Raw genomic sequence first — 22,681 nt, 5'->3', positions numbered from 1 at the left:
GACAAGCGAACAGAGACATCTTCAACGGAACGTAGCGTCCTAGCTAGCGGCTAATGTCCCTCCACAGTAGGGCTGGGCGATATAGCAAATATACTCAATATATCGCGGGTTTGTCACTGCCTGATATAGAAAATGACTATATTGTGACATTACACTACATGCGTTTCTCACTATTTCTTGTCTCTCCAACTCACAGAGACTTAAAACAAACGCACCTTCTTACATGCGTCACATGCGCAACGTCACACGGTCCTATGGAGCCGACAGCAAGCGACATGGTAACATTAGCTGTGATGCTGACGATGCGTTGCGAGTGGTAATACGAGCGAGAGAAGGTGCGAATCTGGTAACAAATGAAGGAAGAATAAATTCCTGACAAAAACAGCACAGGGTCCATCATCTGGCGGCGGTTTGGCTTCAAGTGGGAAGATGTTGAACAATTATGCGGCAAAAGCGTCGCTACAAAAAGTAGCACTACTGCTAATTTGTAGCATCATTTGAAAAATCACCTGCTAGAGAATGAGGAGTACTTGAAACTCCGCATGTCAACACCTCTGTTCGGTGCCACACCAGCAAAATGCCCAAGCAACCATTTCCAGATAAACACAGTATGAAACAAATAGTCAACAACAGAAGGCGATAACGTCCGCAGGAACCTACCACATAGCGAAGGACATACAGTATTTGATTTCCTATTATGCATCTCATTCTTATTTGACAGTTATTGAAATATCTTGTGTGACATCATGCACAAAAGTGCACTATATTTGTTTTAACTATTGTAGTGCACAAAAAGTGCACTTTAATTTAGAGTTGTTTTGATATGTCATCTTAGTGACATCATGCACAAAAGTGCACTAATAGCTTGTTTTAAAATGTCGCTGACAATCTTGCACTTTCTGTTTTGAAATGACATGAATGTTTGTGCCACTGTTTAATAAATACAGTTTTGGTCAATTAACTTAGTTTTGATTTCCCTCTTTGCATGAAAGTTTATAACTTGCACATAACGCAATATGAAGAATGTTTTAATGTAGACACATAGAATCATCATACTGCTGTGATTAAATGCATCAACTGTTAATTCAAGGTTAAGGCAAAATATCAAGATATATATCGTGTATCGTGACATGGCCTAAAAATATCGAGATATTAATAAAAGGCCATATCGCCCAGCCCTCGAACATACATCCATAAACGTGGATGTATATGCAAAAGTGCAATATATTTATCCGTCCAGAATTCTATTTATTTATATATGCACCTTATTGCTCTTTTATCCTGCACTAAAACGAACCAATACAACTAAATGTTCTTATCTGTACTGTGAAGTTCAAATTTGAATGACAATAAAAGGAAGTCTAAGTCTCATTATTTTACTGTTGTGGATGGTATTGCTTAGCAAAGTAAGATACCAAGCCAAACAACCCAGTCACCATTTTGGGCCCAGCAGCACAAGTAAAAAAAAAAAAAAAAAAAAATTGCTGTGCAAGCTTTAATCAGAGCAATGAGAACCACAAAATAACCTGCCAAGTCTGTATAACAGCAACATGCCAGAGAAACAAGCCTTTACCTTTGATGTGAAAGGCTTGGGGATGAGAAAAAATGTGGTGCAGGGGCGGACCAACACATTAGAACAAGCAAAGCCGGGTTAAGAATATTGTGCACCGTTGAGACTTCCTAAAGCCTATTGTGAGGTTGTGCTATGCCTTCAAGAAGCTGCAGGACTGCGGCCTGCCAACTTGCACCATTTCACGTCAAGCATAGAGAGGCAACAGGATTACGCTGGATTTCCGTTTTTAGTACCCACTGAGATTGTGTCGATAAGGTAACTGAAATAACTGAAAACAGATAGGCAGTGATGTGCGAGAGAGGACGAGAGAGTCGTAGCAAAACAAATACAACGGCAGCGAGACAGCGATAGGATGGAAGCGAGCCGCTCTGCTTGTTTACCAAAAAGGAACACAGCCTCAGCACGAGAGGGGGAGGGGAAGGCCTGCAAAGACAGAAGGCAGTGAAGAGTGCAGAAGTTGGAGCTTAACGCTTCCCCTCTTGAAACGAACACGACTGTGTGAGGTATTGTGTGGCCATTGCAACATGCAAAGTGGGCTGAAACCATGAACATGATATCTGATAAAGCAAAGATGTGTGAGTGGGTGAATGAACCAGAAGACATTATCAACGTTGACGGCTGTCTACTTTGTTGCTACCGTATTTTTCGGACTATAAGGCGCACTTAACATCATTCTTTGTCCTCAAAACTCAACAGTGCACTAATGTACGGAATAGTTCTGCTTTTGCTTTACGACCTCGAAGCAATTTTATTTGGTACATTGTGTAATGATAAGCGTGACCAGTAGATGGCACTCAAAAATAATAGATCCCCAGGGATCAATAAAGTACTTTCTATTCTATTCTATATGTGTAGACTGCAATATGATAGCAATATGACTCAAGTAAACAACACCCACATTTTATACGTTCCATTGAAAATATAGAACATTACACAAGGCGCTCAAAAATATATAAAAGTGTTTTAGTACGACTTTGGTAAGCTGTAAAGCCGCACCGCTCGATGGATTGTTGGCGCATTAAAGGGGAACATTATCACAATTTCAGAAGGGTTGAAACCAATAAAAATCAGTTCCCAGTGGCTTATTTAATTTTTCGAAGTTTTTTTTCAAAATTTTACATCTCCCGGAATATCCCTAAAAAAAGTTTTAAAGTGCCTTATTTTCGCTATTTGCGATGCCACTGTCCATTTCCCTGTGACGTCACATAGCGTTTCCAATACAAACAATGGCGAATAGCACAGCAAGATATAGCGACATTAGCTCGGATTCAGACTCGGATTTCAGCGGTTTAAGCGATTCAACAGATTACGCATGTATTGAAACAGATGGTTGGAGTATGGAGGCAGATAGCAAAACCGAAATTGAAGAAGAAACTGAAGCTATTGAGCAAATAGCTATTGACGCTATTCGGCCATGCTAACGCTATTCTGCATTAGCAACGACGGTAAAATGTGCAGACCAACCGATCAGGACTTTCGCATTGACACTGGATCAATAAGTCAATAACATCAACAAAACTCACCTTTGTAATTTCGTTGACTTTATCGTTGGGAATGCATCTGCTTTGAGTGTCGCAGGATATCCAGACATTCTTGCCATCTATGAAATAGCATCGCCGGTAAAACCAAACGAGGGACTTTCGCATCGCTTGACACTGGAGCAACTTAAATCCGTCGATTGGTGTTTTTTGGGTATTAAATGTGGATGGAGGGTAAGGCTGGATGCAAATATAGCTACAAACGAGGCATAATGCACAGAGCTAGCCTAAATAGCATGTTAGCATTGATTAGCATGCCGTGCTAATCGATGCACATTCTACGTAAATCAACTTGAATCCGTCCATGATCATGTTGTCACACCCTCCGACAACACACCGACGAGGCATGATGTCTCCATGGTACCGGCAAACAGTCGAAAAAACAGAAAATAACAGAGCTGATTCGACTCGATGTGGTAGGGAATCATGGCGTTGACGACCGATCTGACGTCACGTTCTGACGTTGTTGCTGAGAGAGCAATAAACAGAAAGGCGTTTAATTCGCCAAAATTCACCCATTTAGAGTTCGGAAAGCGGTTAAAAAAATATATGGTCTTTTTTCTGCAAAATCAAGGTATATATTTACGCTTACATAGGTCTGCTGATAATGTTCCCCTTTAAACATACAAGTATTATTATGGTGTGTGTATAAGGTAAGACATATCTGGAATTTTTCCCACAATATTATGCAAAAGCAACTTTTCTTAACCTGGTACCTGCTGATCTGTATTTGGGATCTGCCAAAAATCGCCTTTGAAATCTGTGCAGACACCATGGTCGATAAGCTTCTTTTTCTCTATCTTCTTGTTATAAGACATCCATCTTCCGCTGTTGTCATTTCTAATATAAAGTAGTGTAAAGTTGTTACTTATATCTGTCAGTAAACTCGCCATGAAAGCGCTAAAACATACCGGTGTAGTGAGTTGACATTATTAACCCAAGAAACTTTGATTATTAAGAGTTTTGGTCGGACTTTTTTTCACGGGACACATTTCCAGCCTTGTTGTTGTTTCCGGATGTGGACATTGATTTAAGTAAAGTCTGAATGTCATTTAAACCGTTAGCTCCATCTATTGACACTTCTTCCAATCCCATCCTAGCCCGCTACACCCATACAACAAAGATGACAGGGAGAAGACGCTGCCAAGGTGAGCCACATAAATAAGACTGGCCACAAAACTGCGCATCCTGAGGCGAATGTCAGAAAGTGACTTGAAGATGATCCGTAAAACATAATCTATGCAACATTTCGACCAAAGAACCACCATTACATGTTATGGAGACACCAAAGAAGAGTTTTGAAATTCCCGTTGCGCCTTATATATGAAAAAAGATAGCAAAATAGACTATTCATCAACAGTGAGCCTTATAATCTGGTGCGCCCTATGGTCTGGAAAATATATACTGCCATATCGCTTTTTCCCCCGTCCTGATAACACTGACAACGGGCTGCAGTACAAACACTTCCATGTAACTGGAGGACCCACGCTGCGTTGTAGGTAGGGTTGCAAAATTCCGGGAATATTCAAAGTTGGAAACTTTCCATGGGAATTAACGGGAATATATGGGAATAAACATTTAATGCAACATGCTAGGTCTTGCAGCATGATTATTAGCTAAAACAGCCTGATTTAAAGCAAATTCAGCTAATTTTTCAACCCTGCACCGTGCATTCCTCCATCACATGCACAGATAGTTCCCAGCATGCTACACACTACAGCAGGGCTATTGAGGCCACACTATAGTATTTGAGCCCAGAGACCTCATCCAGTCCGGTAAGTTTTGAGGATATTACTAGGGTAAATATATTTGATCTATGGTATGCAAGTTTGATAGAGTTGTAATTGCTTGTTAATGTATTACTGTAAACTACTCCAGCAGACTTCCACTCAAGCTAGCTAGCTAGCTGTTCCTGTACTTGTTAAATGATTTTAGGGCCAATGTCTCCAGCTAGCTAGGTTTATGTACCACCACAGTCTCGCAATGAACCGAAAATATTTCTCCGTTAGCCGTGATGCTAATTTTCTCTATGTTAAATCCCATTCATTTATGCTAACCTTGACCTTTTCTGTAATCCGTAAAGTACAACTAGCAAATACGAAATCAAAACATGTAGTTTCCTCTGCATTCCGTTCTGCTAGCCATTCTGTTGTCATACAAGAATGTAGGTCATAGTTTGATTCCGCATGCTGATTGAGTGTTCATTTATCCATCTAGCCTATTTCTATTCATTTGTCCATCAGTGAAGTATTTTTAAAGACTACTCCAATTGTTTAGCTGACTATTTATATCTGTGTGTGGCATTGCATTAGTGTTTTACAAAGCTTCTCATCTTATTACCAACTTAAAATAATCAAAAAATGGTCAAAATTTCCAAACTTCCCGGGCTTTATTTCCCGTGGTAAATTTCCGGAAAGTTACGAAAATTTACAGGAAACTTTTCACCCCTTTGCAGCCCTAGTTGTTAGCATGGCAACACGTATTCACTCTGATCAGCACCCAGCTGGGCTCACTGACCAGTGCGAGTTGGCTTGACTGCCCCAGCCAAGGAGGCGCGCTCGCTACCATTTTTCAGCTCACAAAATGAGCGGTCGCATTAATCGTTGCCTTTTCGACTTGTTTTCATGTTGTGCGTGTGGCGTGACGGAGCCTGGTATGTTTTTTTGCAGAATCGTGCAGCCCTAATTCACAATATGATTCCTCTTTTGGTTTGAAAAGACGCACATGATGCAACGTTTTCAGCCAACGTAACCACAAATCTTAACTGCTCCCAACAGGGCTTAAGACTTCAATACAGCACCATGTCTGCCTTATAATCTCACAAATAGTACAAGAAATTCAGACGTTCAAACGTGACATACTTGCTGAAAGACGCTATCCCCTCCTGATGCACTGGATAATGATGTCATTGAAACATTTAAAACTCAATAATCAATGCAAAGACTGCAATAGTTAAGATCCTTTATTCTACACTCTTTTGTCCCTTTTTGCATTTCAACTCGGAATGCAATGAAATATCCAATATTTTTTATTGGGGCCAATCAACTTTGGCAGGCATTTTAAGAAATTGGTTACATTTATCAAGCACAAGTTATCGTTAACTTCCCTAAACGAGCAATAAAATATGCATTGGGTGTTAAGTTCATCAGTATAAAGTCATATTACGCAAAGTAATCTTCTTTACAGATGAAAACAGGTCGCCACAATTCAGGATGGCCAGGTAAAATAAAAAAAACTGTTATACACAGACTTGTCCACCGAGCAGAAAGAGGCATTGATTCTTACTGTGTACTTAGGGAAGTTGCAAGAGCACAACATTCAAAATGCTGACACGCATTGATTAAATGTTTCTAAAAGCAATTCCCTGCCATCCTTAAGTTTTGTTGAAGCCAGCAAAGCGGTATTCTTGCAATTTTTATGGTTGTAGTCTCAAGTGACAACCCTCACTAGTGTTAGTTCATTTTTAAGTTGCAAGAGGATGAAAACAATATCAAAAAGTTCCATTTTCAAGCAGAATTTCAAAAATGACTGAAAGCACTAATTTTGTGTTGCACTAAGAAACTCTTGTTGGTCTTATCTACAAATAACTCAACTCAATTCCAAGCGTTATAAAGCTTAATATTTTCTAAAGATCAACTAGTCATAAATAGCGTTTGGCATTGTTTGAATTTTTCGACGGTTTCGGAGGAATCAGAATTTAAGACCTGGTTCTTATAGATACCAAAACCTTGCATGGATCTAATTGTGGCACGGAGTCACGGCTAAATTGAAACCGGCCCCTTAAAAATGTGCTTTTTTTTTAAACGTGGAAACAAATTAAAATATTGTACTCAGTGTTTCCCCCAGAATATTTGTTAGTTAAGGTTGTGTCTCTCCAGGACAGGAGGACGGACGGGGCGGTAAGGAACAGTGTAATTTGGCCTGTCGCCATCATCATGTCTCCATCTTATTACTGCAATAAACTACAGACTGTGGTGAAGTAGGCCGGCTTCATCGCATGAAGAAGCCTACAATTTTTGGTTGTGTTTTCCGCTCTGTATGCTGAGTGACAATATACGACATATATCTCGATATTTTTTCCGTAAAGTAAAAACAAAACAGTCCTACTTACCTAAGATACTAAGTATGTCATTATTTTGACTTAGTAAATATTGACTTACTAAGACAAAATACAACCAAAAATTGTAGGCTTCTTCGTGCGACTTAGGAAATATTGACTTACTATAACAAAATAACGACCAAGTCAAATTAACGACTTACTGTAAAAAAGTGTTTGCATTAAGCGTTTGAAGGAGTTAAAAGTGGGGCCACATACTGACATATACTCAACACATCATGCTTTATTTATTACAGTATTTGGGAAGCCTGTAGTTGATTTTTATTATGTGAATGTTATATTTTTATCAACATGTGATAGCAGGGACCCTGACATTAAAAACTAGGCTGCTACATTAATAATGATTAATGTAACTATAGCTGAAAAAAAATGGTACAGTAGCAATAATAATAATTAATAAAGTCAAATACAAATAAGGCAACAAGAGAAGTATCCTACACTTCTCTTTTGTAAAGTAAATCTGAACAGCAGATATGGGCATCTACATCAACTATATGATTTGCCTGAGAAGCTGGACAGGACTAAAAAAAATATATTTTATAATTTTTTTTTATTTTAGTTTAGGCGGTGGCCCTTTGTTGTTAAGGCGGCCGCCTTAACAACAAAGGGCTGCGGGAAACCCTGGTACTGTCTGAATGCATATATAGCTTATACTATTTAAGCAGGGTTGACTCGTGATGCGTAGAAAATGCGGCGATTGCTAAAAACTGCAAAGGAAGTTCAGCTTACTCCAAAAAACAAAAAAGATGGTCAAATATGTTATTTTGTGTTTGCATTTCATTGACTAAATGCGTTAGAATAAGTTTAATTTTCGATTAAAATCCGATACTTTGCAGACATTTGGCGCAACTTTTTTCATTGATGTGACGGCGTCGGAGTGCTGCAGCCAAACTAGACTATCATTGGATAAATATTTGACAATGTCCCGCCCACGGTGATTGGATGACCAGTCTGGGCGGAATCCTTTGTTAAATGACAATGATAAGCAATCATGAAATATAAAACACTGCCAAAGCATTTTTCAACTTTCATTACGTTCTTCCTGTTTTTTAAGTGAAGCTTTCTTTGTTAAAACTAGTATGATCATATCTTATCTGTCTGGAGACGGTACTCATGTTGAAAGAGTAGCTGATAAAAATATATTTCCTTAATGTTATACCTGAAAGACCAGTAGCTGCCACTGGTATACAGCCTGTGTTAGATTGTACCATAACAACAAATATAAAAATAGAGCAAAATAACATAACAAAAATATCTTAAAAGTAATTACTAATATCATAGACTTGTGTTAAATGTATGTAAATTATTTTTAGCATTAAAACACTATATATATATATATATATATATATATATATATATATATATATATATATATATATATGATATATATACACACACACACACACACTCACATATATTTATTTATATATATACAAACATCAACCTATATATGATGTCTCATTGACCACGCCCCCACGCCACATGTAGATTTCAAGCCAGGGGAAACCCTGGCTTGTCATTGACTAAACGATTAGTTGACTAATTGTATTTAGCAGCTGCAATTTAGCCTTTGGCTTTAAAATTCAACTTGAGGTATTTTAGGGATGAGCTAACCGCTAACTAAGAATATAGATGCTTACTTACTTCAGGAAATTGTTTTTATACTGCTCATTTGACTGTTACAAAAATCACTGCCAAAATTTTGTCAATCTACTTTGAGGAGATCGGGCCCAAGTATTGTAAAAAGACAGTCAAAGTGCTGATAAAAACAAAGTTAACAAAGGAAAGTCATATAGCAGCAATAATATACCAAAGCTATCTTGGTTCTTCAAAAAAAGAGCATATAAGAGAACTGTCAAGGTTTAGCTCGAGGACAAGCTGAAAAGATAGTTAAAACTATTTTTCCCACAACTTTGTGTCTTTTGTTATTAGCTAACTAAGTAACAAGCCAACTATCTTACTGAGGGGAGTCAAAGACTGTATCCTTAAGATGTTGACATGACTTCTTTAAATGCTCCCGCATAACAGTTACTCCCATGAATAGCAAGGTCCGCTTTGGAAATTGAAGGGCTTAGGGAAAAATGGTTCCCATACTTTCAATGTTTTCACCCACTGTGTTGCTACCACTGGCCACAGCCATTTTTCTCTTTCAGTTGCTGTTGTTGACCGGTCATACTGACTCACGTATGTTTGTTTACGTCCAGAAAACAACTTTTAAAGTTCAACAGCACACACAACCGCAGACATGTCTTCCACTATCGATGCTCTGAGACGTGATCACAGATGAAGACGTCTGTTATTTTACTCAAAATATTAAGACACATGTTCTCCAAAATCCCCAAACAGAAAAAAACACTTGTTTTACTTAGCAATGGCTCGAGCTGTGCCTGCTTACATGCTTACATTTCACTTCTTTTCATCTGAATTTGGTAATGAGTTTGGAAATCCGGTTTAAAGGCCTACTGACACCCACTACTAGCCACCACGCAGTCTGATAGTTTATATATCAATGATGAAATATTAACATTGCAACACATGCCAATACGGCCTTTTTAGTTTACTAAATTACAATTTTTAATTTCCCGGGAGTTTTGTCTTGAAAACGTTGTGTAATGATGACGTGTACGTAAAACGTCATGCGTTTTTAGGAAGTATGAGCGCTACGCACACACACAGCTAAATGTCGTCTGCTTTAACGGCATAATTACACAGTATTTTTGAGATCTGTGTTACTGAATCTTTTGCAATTTGTTCAATTAATATTGGAGAAGTCACAGTAGAAAGATGGAGTTGGGAAGCTTTAGCCACACAACACACGGGGATTCCTTGTTTAAAATTTCCAGAGGCGAAAATTTACTATGGATCAGAGCACGGTCAAGCAGACATGAATCCAAACCACATGTCAACCAGCAGGTTTCGGTGAGAAAATTGTGGTTAAAAAGTCGCTTCTTACCGGAGAAAAGCTGAGCTTGTGTCGTCCATAGCTGCCGTCGACTTCCCTGAGACACTGCGCGTCAACACACCCGTGGACACACCCTTCCGACTATTTAACTCACTAAAACACTAGCAACACAATAGAAAGATAAGGGATTTCCCAGAATTATCCTAGTAAATGTGTTTAAAAACATCTGAATCTGTCCCAATGCATTTGCGTTTTTTTTAACTCGTTTTTTTTCTGTCTACTCTGTCGCTATCAATATCTTCAAACACAAATCTTTCATCCTGGCTCAAATTAATGGGGAAATTGTCGTTTTCTCGGTCCGAATAGCACTTTTTGTTGGAGGCTCCCATTAAAATCAATGTGAATATGTGAGGAGCCCCCACACTTGCGACGTCATCGTCTGCGACTTCCGGTAGAGGCAGGGCTTTTCTCTTACATCGACAGTTGCAAACTTTATCGTGGATGTTCTCTACTAAATCCTTTCAGCAAAAATATGGCAATATCGCAAAATGATCAAGTATGACACATAGAATGGACCTGCTATCCCAGTTTAAATAAGAAAATCTCATTTCAGTAGGCCTTTAAGTTCTTTGGAAATGACAACAAAAAAATCATCACCACAAATCACGAGACATTACTTTCAACTCTTGCAGCACTCTAGTGGGTAGAAAAATGGCAAGTATGTAAACAGCTCTAACAAGCAAAATGGAGGAATTTAGTCATTTGTTAATCCTAATGGTTAGGTCGGAAAGCTACCTGATTACAACAGCACACCACCAACAGTCACCTGCGCTTCAGACAGATAGATTATCCTGCTTTACATTGTAAAAAATGTGTGGCATCACACAACGATCAGCTCCAATAACACGGTGTCTCTCCCAAATGTGCCATTATTCACGAGCGACAGAGGAAGCTAACAAGCTAAGGAGTGTCAATGTCGGGTTGGGATTTAACTTACCAGAAAACACCATCCTTATCGTTCGGCAAATAATTGTACAACACACGTGCAGAAATAGGCCGAGGCCCATAACAAATGTTGCTGGATAATAGGTTAGTCCTGACAAAGGATATTATTGTCAACATTGTTTTGAGACTACATTAAGGACTAATGTAATGACAATGTATAATATTGATAATGAAGTTACACCCTTTCAAATAAACTTTTATTTCTCATTGGTATTGGAATTCCAAAAATGTGTACATATATATATATATATATATATATATATATATATATATATATATATATATATATATGTATATAAACAAGCAATAAAAATAAAATGAACCGGACACAAAAAAATGGGCCTAAATCACAACGAAAAACAGTAGACAAAAAATACTAAAATGTAATAAGGCAGCCAAAACTTCTAAAAATTTCACATCAAAAGTTTTAATACGAGTCAGAAGATTGAGCCCTAGTACTGTAAACTGACACCACTGTTACAATTCCGATGCATGTTCCTTCACTACGTTAATTACTTGCTCTAATTTAAGAAGTTGACATGACAACTGTCAGCGTAAGCTTTTCGCAAACATTGTCGTCACACTTGCCTCATACTAGCCAATTAGTCAATCATCAAATGTGACTGCCAACATTAGATAATCAAGAGGGTTACACTGCATTACAAGCCGACTTAAAGACTTCCTGTAGACTCAGATCCGTGTGCCAACATGTAGCATGGAAAGTACAAATGCTATAAGCTGGAAGTAACAGCATTTATGAAACTACATTGAAAAATGTCATTTACAAAAATGCTTGAATCCCAAGTCTAACAGGTGTGTAAATATTATTAGAGGTGTAGCGATTAGTTTTTAACAACGATTCAAATTGTAATTTGAGGTTGCTGATACGATTCAGGGGAAATGTTAGTTTATTTAGAAGAATAAGATATGATTAAGTGAGTTGAAATCCAAAGTAAAAAAAAAAAATCAAGGGACTGCACCGAAACAAACTGGACCTGAAAAATAGGTCAAATTGTTGGAATTGATCTACACGAGCACGTTCAATAGACGAGATTTGAGCAAGCTGCTGAACCTGTCCCGTATCTCGACTGTCAACAAAGTCAGTTTTAAAGTACCAATACAGTGAAAAAACATCCGCGTTCGCAGTCGAGTGTGAAGCGACTGGGATGAGAATCAGCACCTCCAAGTCAGAGTCCATGATTCTCACCCAGAAAAGGGTGGAGTGCCATCTCCGGGTTGGGGAGGAGACCCTGCCCCAAGCGGAGGAGTTCAAGTACCTCGGAGTCTTGTTCACGAGTGAGGGAAGAGTGGATGGTGAGATCGACAGGCGGATCGGTGCGGCATATTCAGTAATGCGGACGCTGTATCGATCCGTTGCGGTAAAGAAAGAGCTGAGCCGGAAGGCAAAGCTCTCAATTTACCAGTCGATTTACGTTCCCATCCTCACCTATGATCATGAGCTTTGGGTTAGGACCAAAAAGACAAGATCACGGGTACAAGCGGCCAAAATGAGTTTCCTACGCCGGGTGGCAGGGCTCTCTCTTAAAGATAGGGTGAGAAGCTCTGCCATCCGGGAGGAACTCAAAGTAAAGCCGCTGCTCCTCCACATGGAGAGGAGCCAGATGAGGTGGTTCGGGCATCTGGTCAGGATGCCACCCGAACGCCTCCCCAGGGAGGTGTGTAGGGCACGTTCTACCGGTAAGAGGTCACAAGGAAGACCAAAGACACATTAGGAAGACTATGTCTCCCGACTGGCCTGGGAACGCCTCGGGATCCCCTGGGAAGAGCTGGACGAAGTGGCTGGGGAGAGTTAAGTCTGGGCTTCCCTGCTTAGGCTGCTGCCCCCGCGACCCGGCCTCAGACAAGCGGAAAATGGATGGAGTGAAAAAACAAGTTGCCTCAATATTAAAGCTATTCTCATAAACACACCAAAAGACTTCCGAAGATTGCGGTTAAATAGATATGACTAAAACTAGGGATGGGAATCGAAAACCGGTTCTTCTTCAGAACCCAGTGTATCAATTCCTTGGAAACGCTTACCATTTTGTCGACCGATGCCGTTAACGGTTCTTCCGAGTGAGGACGACGCAATTATGCAAAGTACGTAGTGATGTTGGACATTGTCAGAGAGCAACAAGGCGGCACTGGGCGGAAGAAGCTCTCCGAAGTTTGCAGACACTTTACAAGAAAAGATCGCAACAGCGCTACTTGTAATAATTCCAAGGTAGTTATTGAATCAAGGGAAGGACATACAAGCAATATGCTAAAACATTTAGACACACCGCATGCAATGAATGTCGCGTTTTTGAACCCTGGCAGTAGCAGTCATCTGACGTGTATACAACAGGTACTAATACCGCCTCTTTAAAGTTACCCAGGAACAACGAATGTCACCCAGCAGTGACTAAAGATTGTGGTCTACTGGAGAAATGTACATACATATATTTCCATTATAAAATACACACTGCATTAATGTGGGAAATAGTCAAAGTCTTCTCAGGTATTGATCGACGACCCTTCTTATCTCAAATGTCCCGGGCTAAGAAGAACAAATAAGGGTATTCGTTCCGGTAGGTTGGGGCGGGGGAGATATTGAAGAAATACAGCGCTTCCGTAGTATGGTCAGCTCAACTAGGGCGATGCGATTTGAATGTGCCGTGCATAGATTTGGTCTCCCAAAGCTTTGGTAATAAAATATCAAAATAAACTACTCTGTCCGCAATTCATTTATAACCAGCTTGTGTGTCATCTAACGAACCTGGGGTGGGGGTTGGGGGGACCGAGTCAGACACAACACTTTCCCCCCCAAATATTGTATGTTGTTCGTAACCAGCAGCTAGCTTAGCAAACGCTAACAACCTACTAGATGCTACATGTGCATCAGAATAAAACAGGCTTTGATTCAAACTTACCAGTATGACAAATGCTGCGAACACACCAACATGTACCAGGTGATGGCGTTAAAAAGCTATGGTTGATCGTCTCATGGCTGCTATCCAGGCTATTCAACGTCTCTTTACTAGCCCACAACCCAACTTCCTTGGCTTTGCTTTTACACTGTAAATGAGACAAATCTCATCAAATAGTTTTTTTTCCTGAATCAATCACGGCAAATATTTTGGCAGTTAATTATGTTGTAGGTACGCGCTATGTTTTGAACTTTTTAAAGAAAACAACCCAACTTTTGGACAGAGTCTTGTATTTGACCGTGGAAATAGGAGTTCCAGCAAGACCCGCAATGCAATGCGTTTTCAGGCCACACTTCCTGGCCCAGGCCTGGGCAATTATTTTGACTCGGGGGACCAAATTTAGAGAAAAAAAATGTGTCAGGGGGCCGGTATAGCCATTTTAAGGAACACTAATACAGAACCTCACAATAATGTCTGATTGAATGCTAAAAACGTTATGACAGACCGCCTTAAAAAGACCAATGGAATTTTAAATTTTGTACTAAATGAGACAGCCAGGATGTACATGAAAATAAAGAATGTGGGAATTGTGGGTTCTTCCGAGGATGTTGTAGTCGTAATGATTTGTGCAGTACTTTGAGACATTTGTGATTTGGGGCTATATAAATAAACATTGATTGACTGATTGATTGATTTACAATATTAACTATCAAAGATAAAACACTGAATATTGACAACATATGAACGTCACACCCCCTCTCCATATTTTATAATCAAGCGAAACGCAAGAAAAATGCAAGAAACACAGCGAAAAATGGACACAAACTGTAAAAGATAAACCCACCTACAATCTGATATATCTGATATAACACTAAGCTTTAAAACTTTGTTGTAAAAATGTCCTTCCGCGTCTGTCCCCGACCCCTGCAATTCAGGCTGGCCGCTCTGGAAACATTCTGTGGAAACGCTCCCCACCCACACTCTTTGGTGCCTCTTCTGAGCGGCTGTGACTTACTTAGATTACCACACCAACTAGTATTTCATGTAAAAGTGCAGATTCCAACCATTGAAATACTTAGTATAGTTCAAGACTTATGGTAATCTGAAAACATCACTGCACATCATAATAATGGCAGCTACGGTTTCCATCTTAAAGATCTAAAATAATTATTTGGGAATGCCCGGCGGGCCAGATTAAGAAGTTTAACGGGCCTTAATATGCCCAGGTCTGTCCTAGCCCAATAACGTTAAATCCCTAGAGAAAATATACAAATATTGATATATCGATTAATAATTACACACCTACTGGAAATAATATAATTTCTGAAACTACCATTAAAACGCCATTTAGAAATAAGCTTGAATCCCAAATAGAACAGGTGTGTAAATATATGCTAAGGCTACTGAAGAACATACCTAAAAACTGTCAAATATTGCAGAAGCTGATGAAACTGAAAAGCTGGGGGACCCAAGCTCTATATCTGCAGTGTTATCAACATTAAACCTCAACAAGGCCATCTTGGTGGAAAACACCACCAGCAGCACTGCGGTGCTTTTTCCTCGCCATTGCTACTGCACCAAATGCTGCTCAGCCATTATCCCTCCATGTTATGCTTCTCTTTAACGTACAAAAAAAACACCAATTCACACCAATCTGTGCCTGCACAAAATCATACTAGGAGAACTGACACATACCGTGGGCGGGTAGATACGAGGTTGCCATCAAAAATGTGACTATAAAGTCACGTTAAATCATCAAGCACACATCAATGGGACAAAATGTACACAGTTTGCTCCATTTGAATGTCATGCATGTTACCATAAAAGAATATTGACGAGGGTTTAATGCATGTGGTAATAACGCAAGTCCCCATTAGGGCTTATCTCGAAAGAATGCAACATAAACACGTAAGCACAAAGAAAGCAGACAAACATGCTAGAATCTGACCACAGAACTTTCCTCCAGAAGGTCTTATTTCTGTCCATGTGATGTCAGACGAAACAAAAATTGAGCTGTTTGGCCACAATACCCAGCAATGTTTGGAGGAGAAAAGGTGAGGCCTTTAATCCCAGGGACACCATGTCAACCGTCAAGCGTGGTGGTGGTAGTATTATAGTCTGGCCCTGTTTTGCTGCCAATGGAACTGGTGCCTTACATAGAGTAAATGGGACAATGAAAAAGGAGGATTATCTCCTAATTCTTCAGGACAACCTAAAATCATCAGCCCGGAGGTTGGGTTTTGGGCGCAGTTGGGTGTTCCAACAGGACAATGACCCCAAACACACGTCAAAAGTGGTAAAGGGATGTCTAAATCAGGCTAGAATTAAGGTTTTAGAATGGCCTTCTTAAAGTCCTGACTTAAACGTGTGGGCAATGCTGAAGAAACAAGTGCATGTCAGAAAACCAACACATTTAGCTGAACTGAAACAATTTGTCAAGAAGAGTGGTCAAAAATTCAGCCAGAAGCTTCTAGAAGGCTACCAAAAACGCCTTAAAGGGGAACATTATCACCAGACCTAGGTAAGCGTCAATATATACCTTAATGTTGCAGAAAAAAGACTATGTTTTTTTAACCGATTTCGGATCTCTAAAAGGGTAATTTTGGTGATTTAAAAGCCTTTTAATTGACAGCCTGTCGAGCGATGACCTTTCACCCGTGACGTCACAACATGAAGCAACCCGCCATTTTCTCAATCTTTACACGCACTAAGTCAAATCGCTCTGTTATTTTCCGTTTTTTCGACTGTTTTCCCGTACCTTGGAGACATCATGCCTCGTCGGTGTGTTGTCGGAGGGTGTAACAACACTAACAGAGACGGATTCAAGTTGCACCAGTGGTCAAAAGATACGAAAGTCCCTCGTTTGTTCCGCACACTTTACCGACGACAGCTATGCTACGACAGAGATGGCAATAATGTGTGGATATCCTGCGACACTCAAAGAAGATGCATTTCCAACGATAAAGTCAACGAAATCACAAAGGTGAGTTTTGTTGATGTTATTGACTTAAGTGGAGTGTGCTAATCAGACATATTTGGTCACGGCATGACTGCAAGCTAATCGATGCTAATATGCTATTTAGGCTAGCTGTATGTACATATTGCATCATTATGCCTCATTTGTAGCTATATTTGCATCCAGCCTTTCCCTCCACCCACATTTAATGCCAAACAAACACATACCAATTGTTGGTTCGTCCTCGCTTCCTCCCGTGCCGCTGTCAGTCGTGATATGGCTCACTAGCTTCAGTTTCTTCTTCAATTTTGTTTTCGCTATCTGCCTCCACACTCCAACCATCCGTTTCAATACATGTGTAATCTGTTGAATCGCTTCCGCCGATGAAATCCAAGTCTGAGTCCGAGCTACTGTGCTATACCTTTCTGTGCTATTCGCCATGTTTGCTTCTGGTGGCTTCACGCAGTGTTGTCACAAGACAATAGACAGGTGGATATATAGATGGTTAAAATCAGGCACTTTAAAGCCGTTTTTCGGGATATTGCGTGATGGGCAAAATTTTGAGATAAACTTCGAAAAATAAAATAAGCCACTGGGAACTGATTTTTATTGGTTTTAACCCTTCAGAATTTGTGATAATGTTCCCCTTTAATGCAGAGAAACTTGCCAAGGGACATGTAAGCAAATATCAACATTGCTGCATGTATACTTTTGACCCAGTAGATTTGCTCACATTTTCAGTAGACCCATAATAAATTCATAAAAGAACCAAACTTCATGAATGTTTTTTTGTGACCAACAAGTATGTGCGTCTATCACTCTATCACAAAAATGTAATTATTGGAAACTTAAGACATTATGTTCTTTACAAGTGCATGTAAACTTTTGACCACGAAGGTATTCAAGAACCCACCCAAAAACTGTCAGATTTTGCAGAAGCTGATGAAACCGGCAGAAGAAAACTGGGGGACCCAAGCTCTATATCTGCAGTGTTATCAACATTAAACCTCAACAAGGCCATCTTGGTGGAAAACACCACCAGCAGCACTGCGGTGCTTTTTCCTCGCCATTGCTACTGCACCAAATGCTGCTCGGCCATCATCCCTCCATGTTATGCTTCTCTTTAACATACAAAAACAACACCAATTCACACCAATCTGTGCCTATACTAGGAGAACTGACACATACCGTGGGTGGGTAATTCCAATCCAATCCACTTTATTTATATAGCACATATAAACAACAAAATTAATTCAAAAGTGCTGCACAAAAATATTAAAAACAAGATTCAAATACTAGCCTTAGCTCAGGGGTGTCCAAACTTTTTCCACTGAGGGCCGCACATGGAAAAATGAAAGAGTGCGGGGGTCATTTTGATATTTTGTCATTTACAGACCAGAACAAAATGTATGGATTTTTTATTCTTCTTATTTTACCTTTAAGGGTCCCGGGGACCATAAAGGGTCTCAGTCATTAAAATGTTAAAAATAAGTCAAATTATTAATTTTTTTTATTTAACGCTTATAATAAATCTCTATATCAACTTTAAGTTGATGAAAAGTAATACAAAGGTTTTATGGCTTTTCTGTCAAAAACTACTTTTTTTTATAGGAGATCTGAAATATGCAGTACTTAGTAATTAAAGCCCTAAAAGATCAATAAAGCAGGACAGCAATGATTTTAATTACTTTATATTTTTTGAGTACCATATTTCCTTGAATTGCCGCCGGACATATAGTATGTGCCTGCCTTGAATCACTGCCGGGTCAAACTCACTTCCCAAAATGATTAGCGCATGCTTGGTATTACCGCCTGGTCAAACTCGTGACACTTCCCCTGTCATCATTTTCAAAATGGAGGAGGCTGATTTCAATACCGGTCATTTGAAATCGCATCAAGGGAAGAAGATTAAGAGCTATTCAGTAGGATTTAAGGTCCAAGGTATTGGACTTTAAATCTGGCTAAAAAGAACAGTAAGCAGCTATGTTTTATTAATATACCTGTGGAGCCGACGGTACGACAGATAGGCAGGGCACACTGGAGCCCGGCCCAAGATGGCGGCGAGCGAGCGGAGAAGCGACCTGGACTGAGGTTTTGTTGAAAAATAAACAAAGTCAAACTGCTCAAGCCATGTCCTTCCTTGGCAGTCCTGGGAACCCCCAAGATGACGGCTTGAGACCGTCACAATACCATAGTAGCAGTGTGTGTCAAATAGGAGTCCCTAAATGACTCCTGTCTCCTGGTGGTAGAGGGCGATAGTGATCCTTCTTACGACTACTCGGATGCAGAAGAAGTGAAATGAGTGACGTGAATTGTGCTGGGACGGTATGACGCGGCGGACCTTTTAGGATGTAACACCTATGCTGGCTACGTAAACATCCGGGCTGAAATAAAGCATGTTTCAGTCCTAAATACCCAGTGTGTTATTTATACAATAACACTTCATGTTGGCAGCGGTGGGATAAAGAGATCACCCATGGAGAGCAGAACGGGAGGGGGGTTGTCCGAGGATAATTCTGTCGCCGCCTGCACTTGAGGAGCCGAGCTAACTGATAGCAGCGGTCTGATAGCAGTTTTCTAAACTGGACTTTCAATCGAAGCAGGAGGTAATAAAGGAAGATCTCCATCGAGACAGAGAGACTTTTAAAACTGAAGAAAGATAAGGAAGACTTCTATAAACAAGTTATCGATGCTTTTGATCAGAAGGAGCTGGCATGGATTTAATTTACAAGTAAAGGTAAGATCATAATGTTTTTTATTAAATGTGCGTTTCATGATGGTAACGTTATATCACACTCAATTTTTTACTGCATGCCTTTGGTAAGTGCCGGAGTGAGAAGAGGTTTTAAAATAATTAGCGCATGCTTACTTTTACTGCTTGCCTTTGGTAAGCGCAGGAGTGAGAAGAGGTTTTAAATTAATTAGCGCCTCGGTGGCAATTCAAGGAAATACGGTATTCATTTTTGTTTCACTACTTTTGGTTTGGTCTGTGTCGTGTTGGTGTTTCCTCTCAATCGCTCTGTTTATTGCCGTTCTGACTGTTGCTGGGTCAGGTTTGGTTTTGGAATTGGATTGCATTGTTATATTGCTGTGTATTGGTTTGTTGGAGTGATTAAAAAAAAAAATTACAAAAAAAGTGTTTTTTTTAAATGAGAATCAATTCTGAATCGCACAACGTGAGAATTGCGATTCGTATTCGAATCAATTTTTTTCCCACACCACTAACAAATACAAATGTAAGTTTAGATACGAGGTTCCCATCGAAAATGTGTCCATAAAGTCACGTTAAAACATCAAGCACACATCATTGGGACAAAAAGTACACATCATGCTCCATTTGTATGTCATGCATGTTACCATAAAAGAATATTGACGGGTGCATGTGGTAATAACGTCAGTCTCCATTAGGGCTTATCTCGTAAGAATGCAACACAAACACGTAAGCACAAAGCAAGCATGCACACATGATAGCCTCGTTTATGAAAGAGGTTACAAGTACATGAATTTAAGCACATTTCAATGCAAAACATGAGAAGTTTGTAGAAAGGAGCACATTCATGGGGCAGCAATTGCATGTTTGTTATGGTGAGGAGGGGGGGGGGTGTACTTACCCGCGTCGAAATGTCCTTAAAGTCTGAACGGAGGCTTTATTCAACGCCACGGTGTTTTCAGCCGATGCTGGATGTTCCCATTTGTGGCGTTGGTTTTAGCTCAAGTTGTCCCGGAAACATCCGCCTAGCCCGGCCAGGACCATAGCAGCTTCCCCCACTAACAACCGCGGCTAACGCTAGCTTGGTTAAGAAAGGGAAAAAAAACACCTTTTATCGGTTGCAACGCGGCTACTTCATTCTTCACCTCGGAGCGACACCTTTCAAACGTCCGTTGGCGCGGGAAAAGCCGTGGAAATCTCGCAGAATGTTTGGTTTAAGAGTCCTCCGCTGAACGGTACGAATGTGTTGTTTTTTTTCCCCCCGAGTGGCCTTCGACTTCTTCGGTGTGACGACGAGGCGCAAGACGGAAACGCTCCGGGAGGGGAGGGGGGGGGGGGTGGAAGTCGCGTTGTGATTGGTCGAGGACGACACCCGCGCATTAGGAAACTGTCTCCATTTTGGATCTGAGACATAATCCGGGTCCGATTCTGGTGATGCAATGGTTAGAGCCAACATGGCCGTCCCAGTGCGGGGTTGCAGCACCAGCGCACACATAGAAGCGTTACGAAAGAAGGACCAATCAAAGATAATGGAGCACAGGCACGGAGTGCGCTTGTTTTTTAACACAGCCTTCAAATCGTCTTTACTTTTTGTTGACATTAGAATAGAGAATAGAAAGTACTTTATTGATCCCTGGGGGAAATTCAGCACCACAGTTCACTCACAATAAACAATAATAATGATAAATACTAGAATATATAATATATCCATCCATTTTATACCACGTATTCCCTTTTGGGGTCGCGGGGGGCGCTGGCACCTATCTCAGCTACAAACGGGCAGAAGGCGGGTACACCCTGGACAAGTCACCACCTCATCGCAGGGCCAACACAGACAGACAGACAACATTCACGCACTAGGGACCATTTTGTGTTGCCAATGAACCTATCCCCAGGTGCATGTCTTTGGAGGTGGGAGGGGCCTATCCCCAGGTGCATGTCTTTGGAGGTGGGAGGGGCCTATCCCCAGGTGCATGTCTTTGGAGGTGGGAGGGGCCTATCCCCAGGTGCATGTCCCTGGAGGTGGGAGGGGCCTATCCCCAGGTGCATGTCTTTGGAGGTGGGAGGGGCCTATCCCCAGGTGCATGTCTTTGAAGGTGGGAGGAAGCCGGAGTACCCGGAAGGAACCCACGCAGTCACGGGGAGAACATGCAAACTCCACACAGAAAGATCCCGAGCCTGGAATTGAACCCAGGATTGCAGGACCTTCGTATTGTGAGGCAGACACACTAACCCCTCTTCCACCGTGAAGCCATATATGATTTATGAATAGTATTAATATATTCTACATACCGTATTTCCATTAATTGCCGCCGGGGCGCTAAGTCATTTAACACCTCTTCTCACTCCTGCGCTTACCAAAGGCATGCGGTAAAAGTAAGCATGCGCTAATTATTTTAAAACCTCTTCTCACGCCGGCACTTACCAAAGGTATGCAGTAAAAAATTTGAGTGTGATGTAAGCTTGGAGCTTAATTCCTACTGAATAGCTTTTAATCTTCTTCCCTTTATGCGATTTTAAATTACCGGTATTGAAATCAGCCTCCTCCATTTTAAAAATTATGACAGGGGAAGTGTCTCTCGTGACGTGACAAGGTTGACCAGGCGCTAATTTAAGGCAGGCGCATACTATATGCCCGTCGGCAATTCAAGGAAATACGGTATATTCTACATTTAAGTGCAGTCAAGGAACATATGTATTAAACAGTCTGATGGCTGTCGGTATGAAGGACCTCCTGTGTGGTTCCGTGTTATATTTAGGAAGTCTGAGCCTTCCACTGAACATGCTCATTCTCTTCACAAGGTCCGAGTGTAGTGGGTGGGAGGTGATGTCCACAATGGCTAGGAGTTTTGCTAGACTTCTCCTCTCTGACACCACCGCCAGAGAGTCCAGCTCCACTCCCACCACATAACTGGCCTTCTCTACCAACTTGTCCAGTCTGTTTGTGTCCCTCACTCTCAGCCCACTGCCC

The 22,681-nt window shown here is 40.6% G+C and overlaps 1 protein-coding gene across 4 annotated transcripts in view; it reads right to left on the bottom strand.

The window, feature by feature from the left end:
• ankrd11 (ankyrin repeat domain 11) overlaps nt 1-21,022 on the bottom strand; it is a 288,681-nt gene extending 267,659 nt beyond the window's left edge. For all 4 annotated transcript variants that reach the window (XM_061887685.1, XM_061887689.1, XM_061887687.1 and 1 more), the window contains exon 1: nt 20,612-21,022. The gene's annotated coding sequence lies outside the window, so the exon portion shown is untranslated. The remainder of the gene's footprint in view (nt 1-20,611) is intronic.
• Nucleotides 21,023-22,681: the final 1,659 nt, after the last annotated feature.

This window comes from Nerophis ophidion, linkage group LG25 (assembly GCF_033978795.1).
Source record: "Nerophis ophidion isolate RoL-2023_Sa linkage group LG25, RoL_Noph_v1.0, whole genome shotgun sequence".
In the NCBI taxonomy this organism is placed as follows: domain Eukaryota; kingdom Metazoa; phylum Chordata; class Actinopteri; order Syngnathiformes; family Syngnathidae; genus Nerophis; species Nerophis ophidion.
The sequence above is the reverse complement of the archived record's forward strand: the minus strand, read 5'-3'. Positions and strand labels throughout refer to the sequence as shown.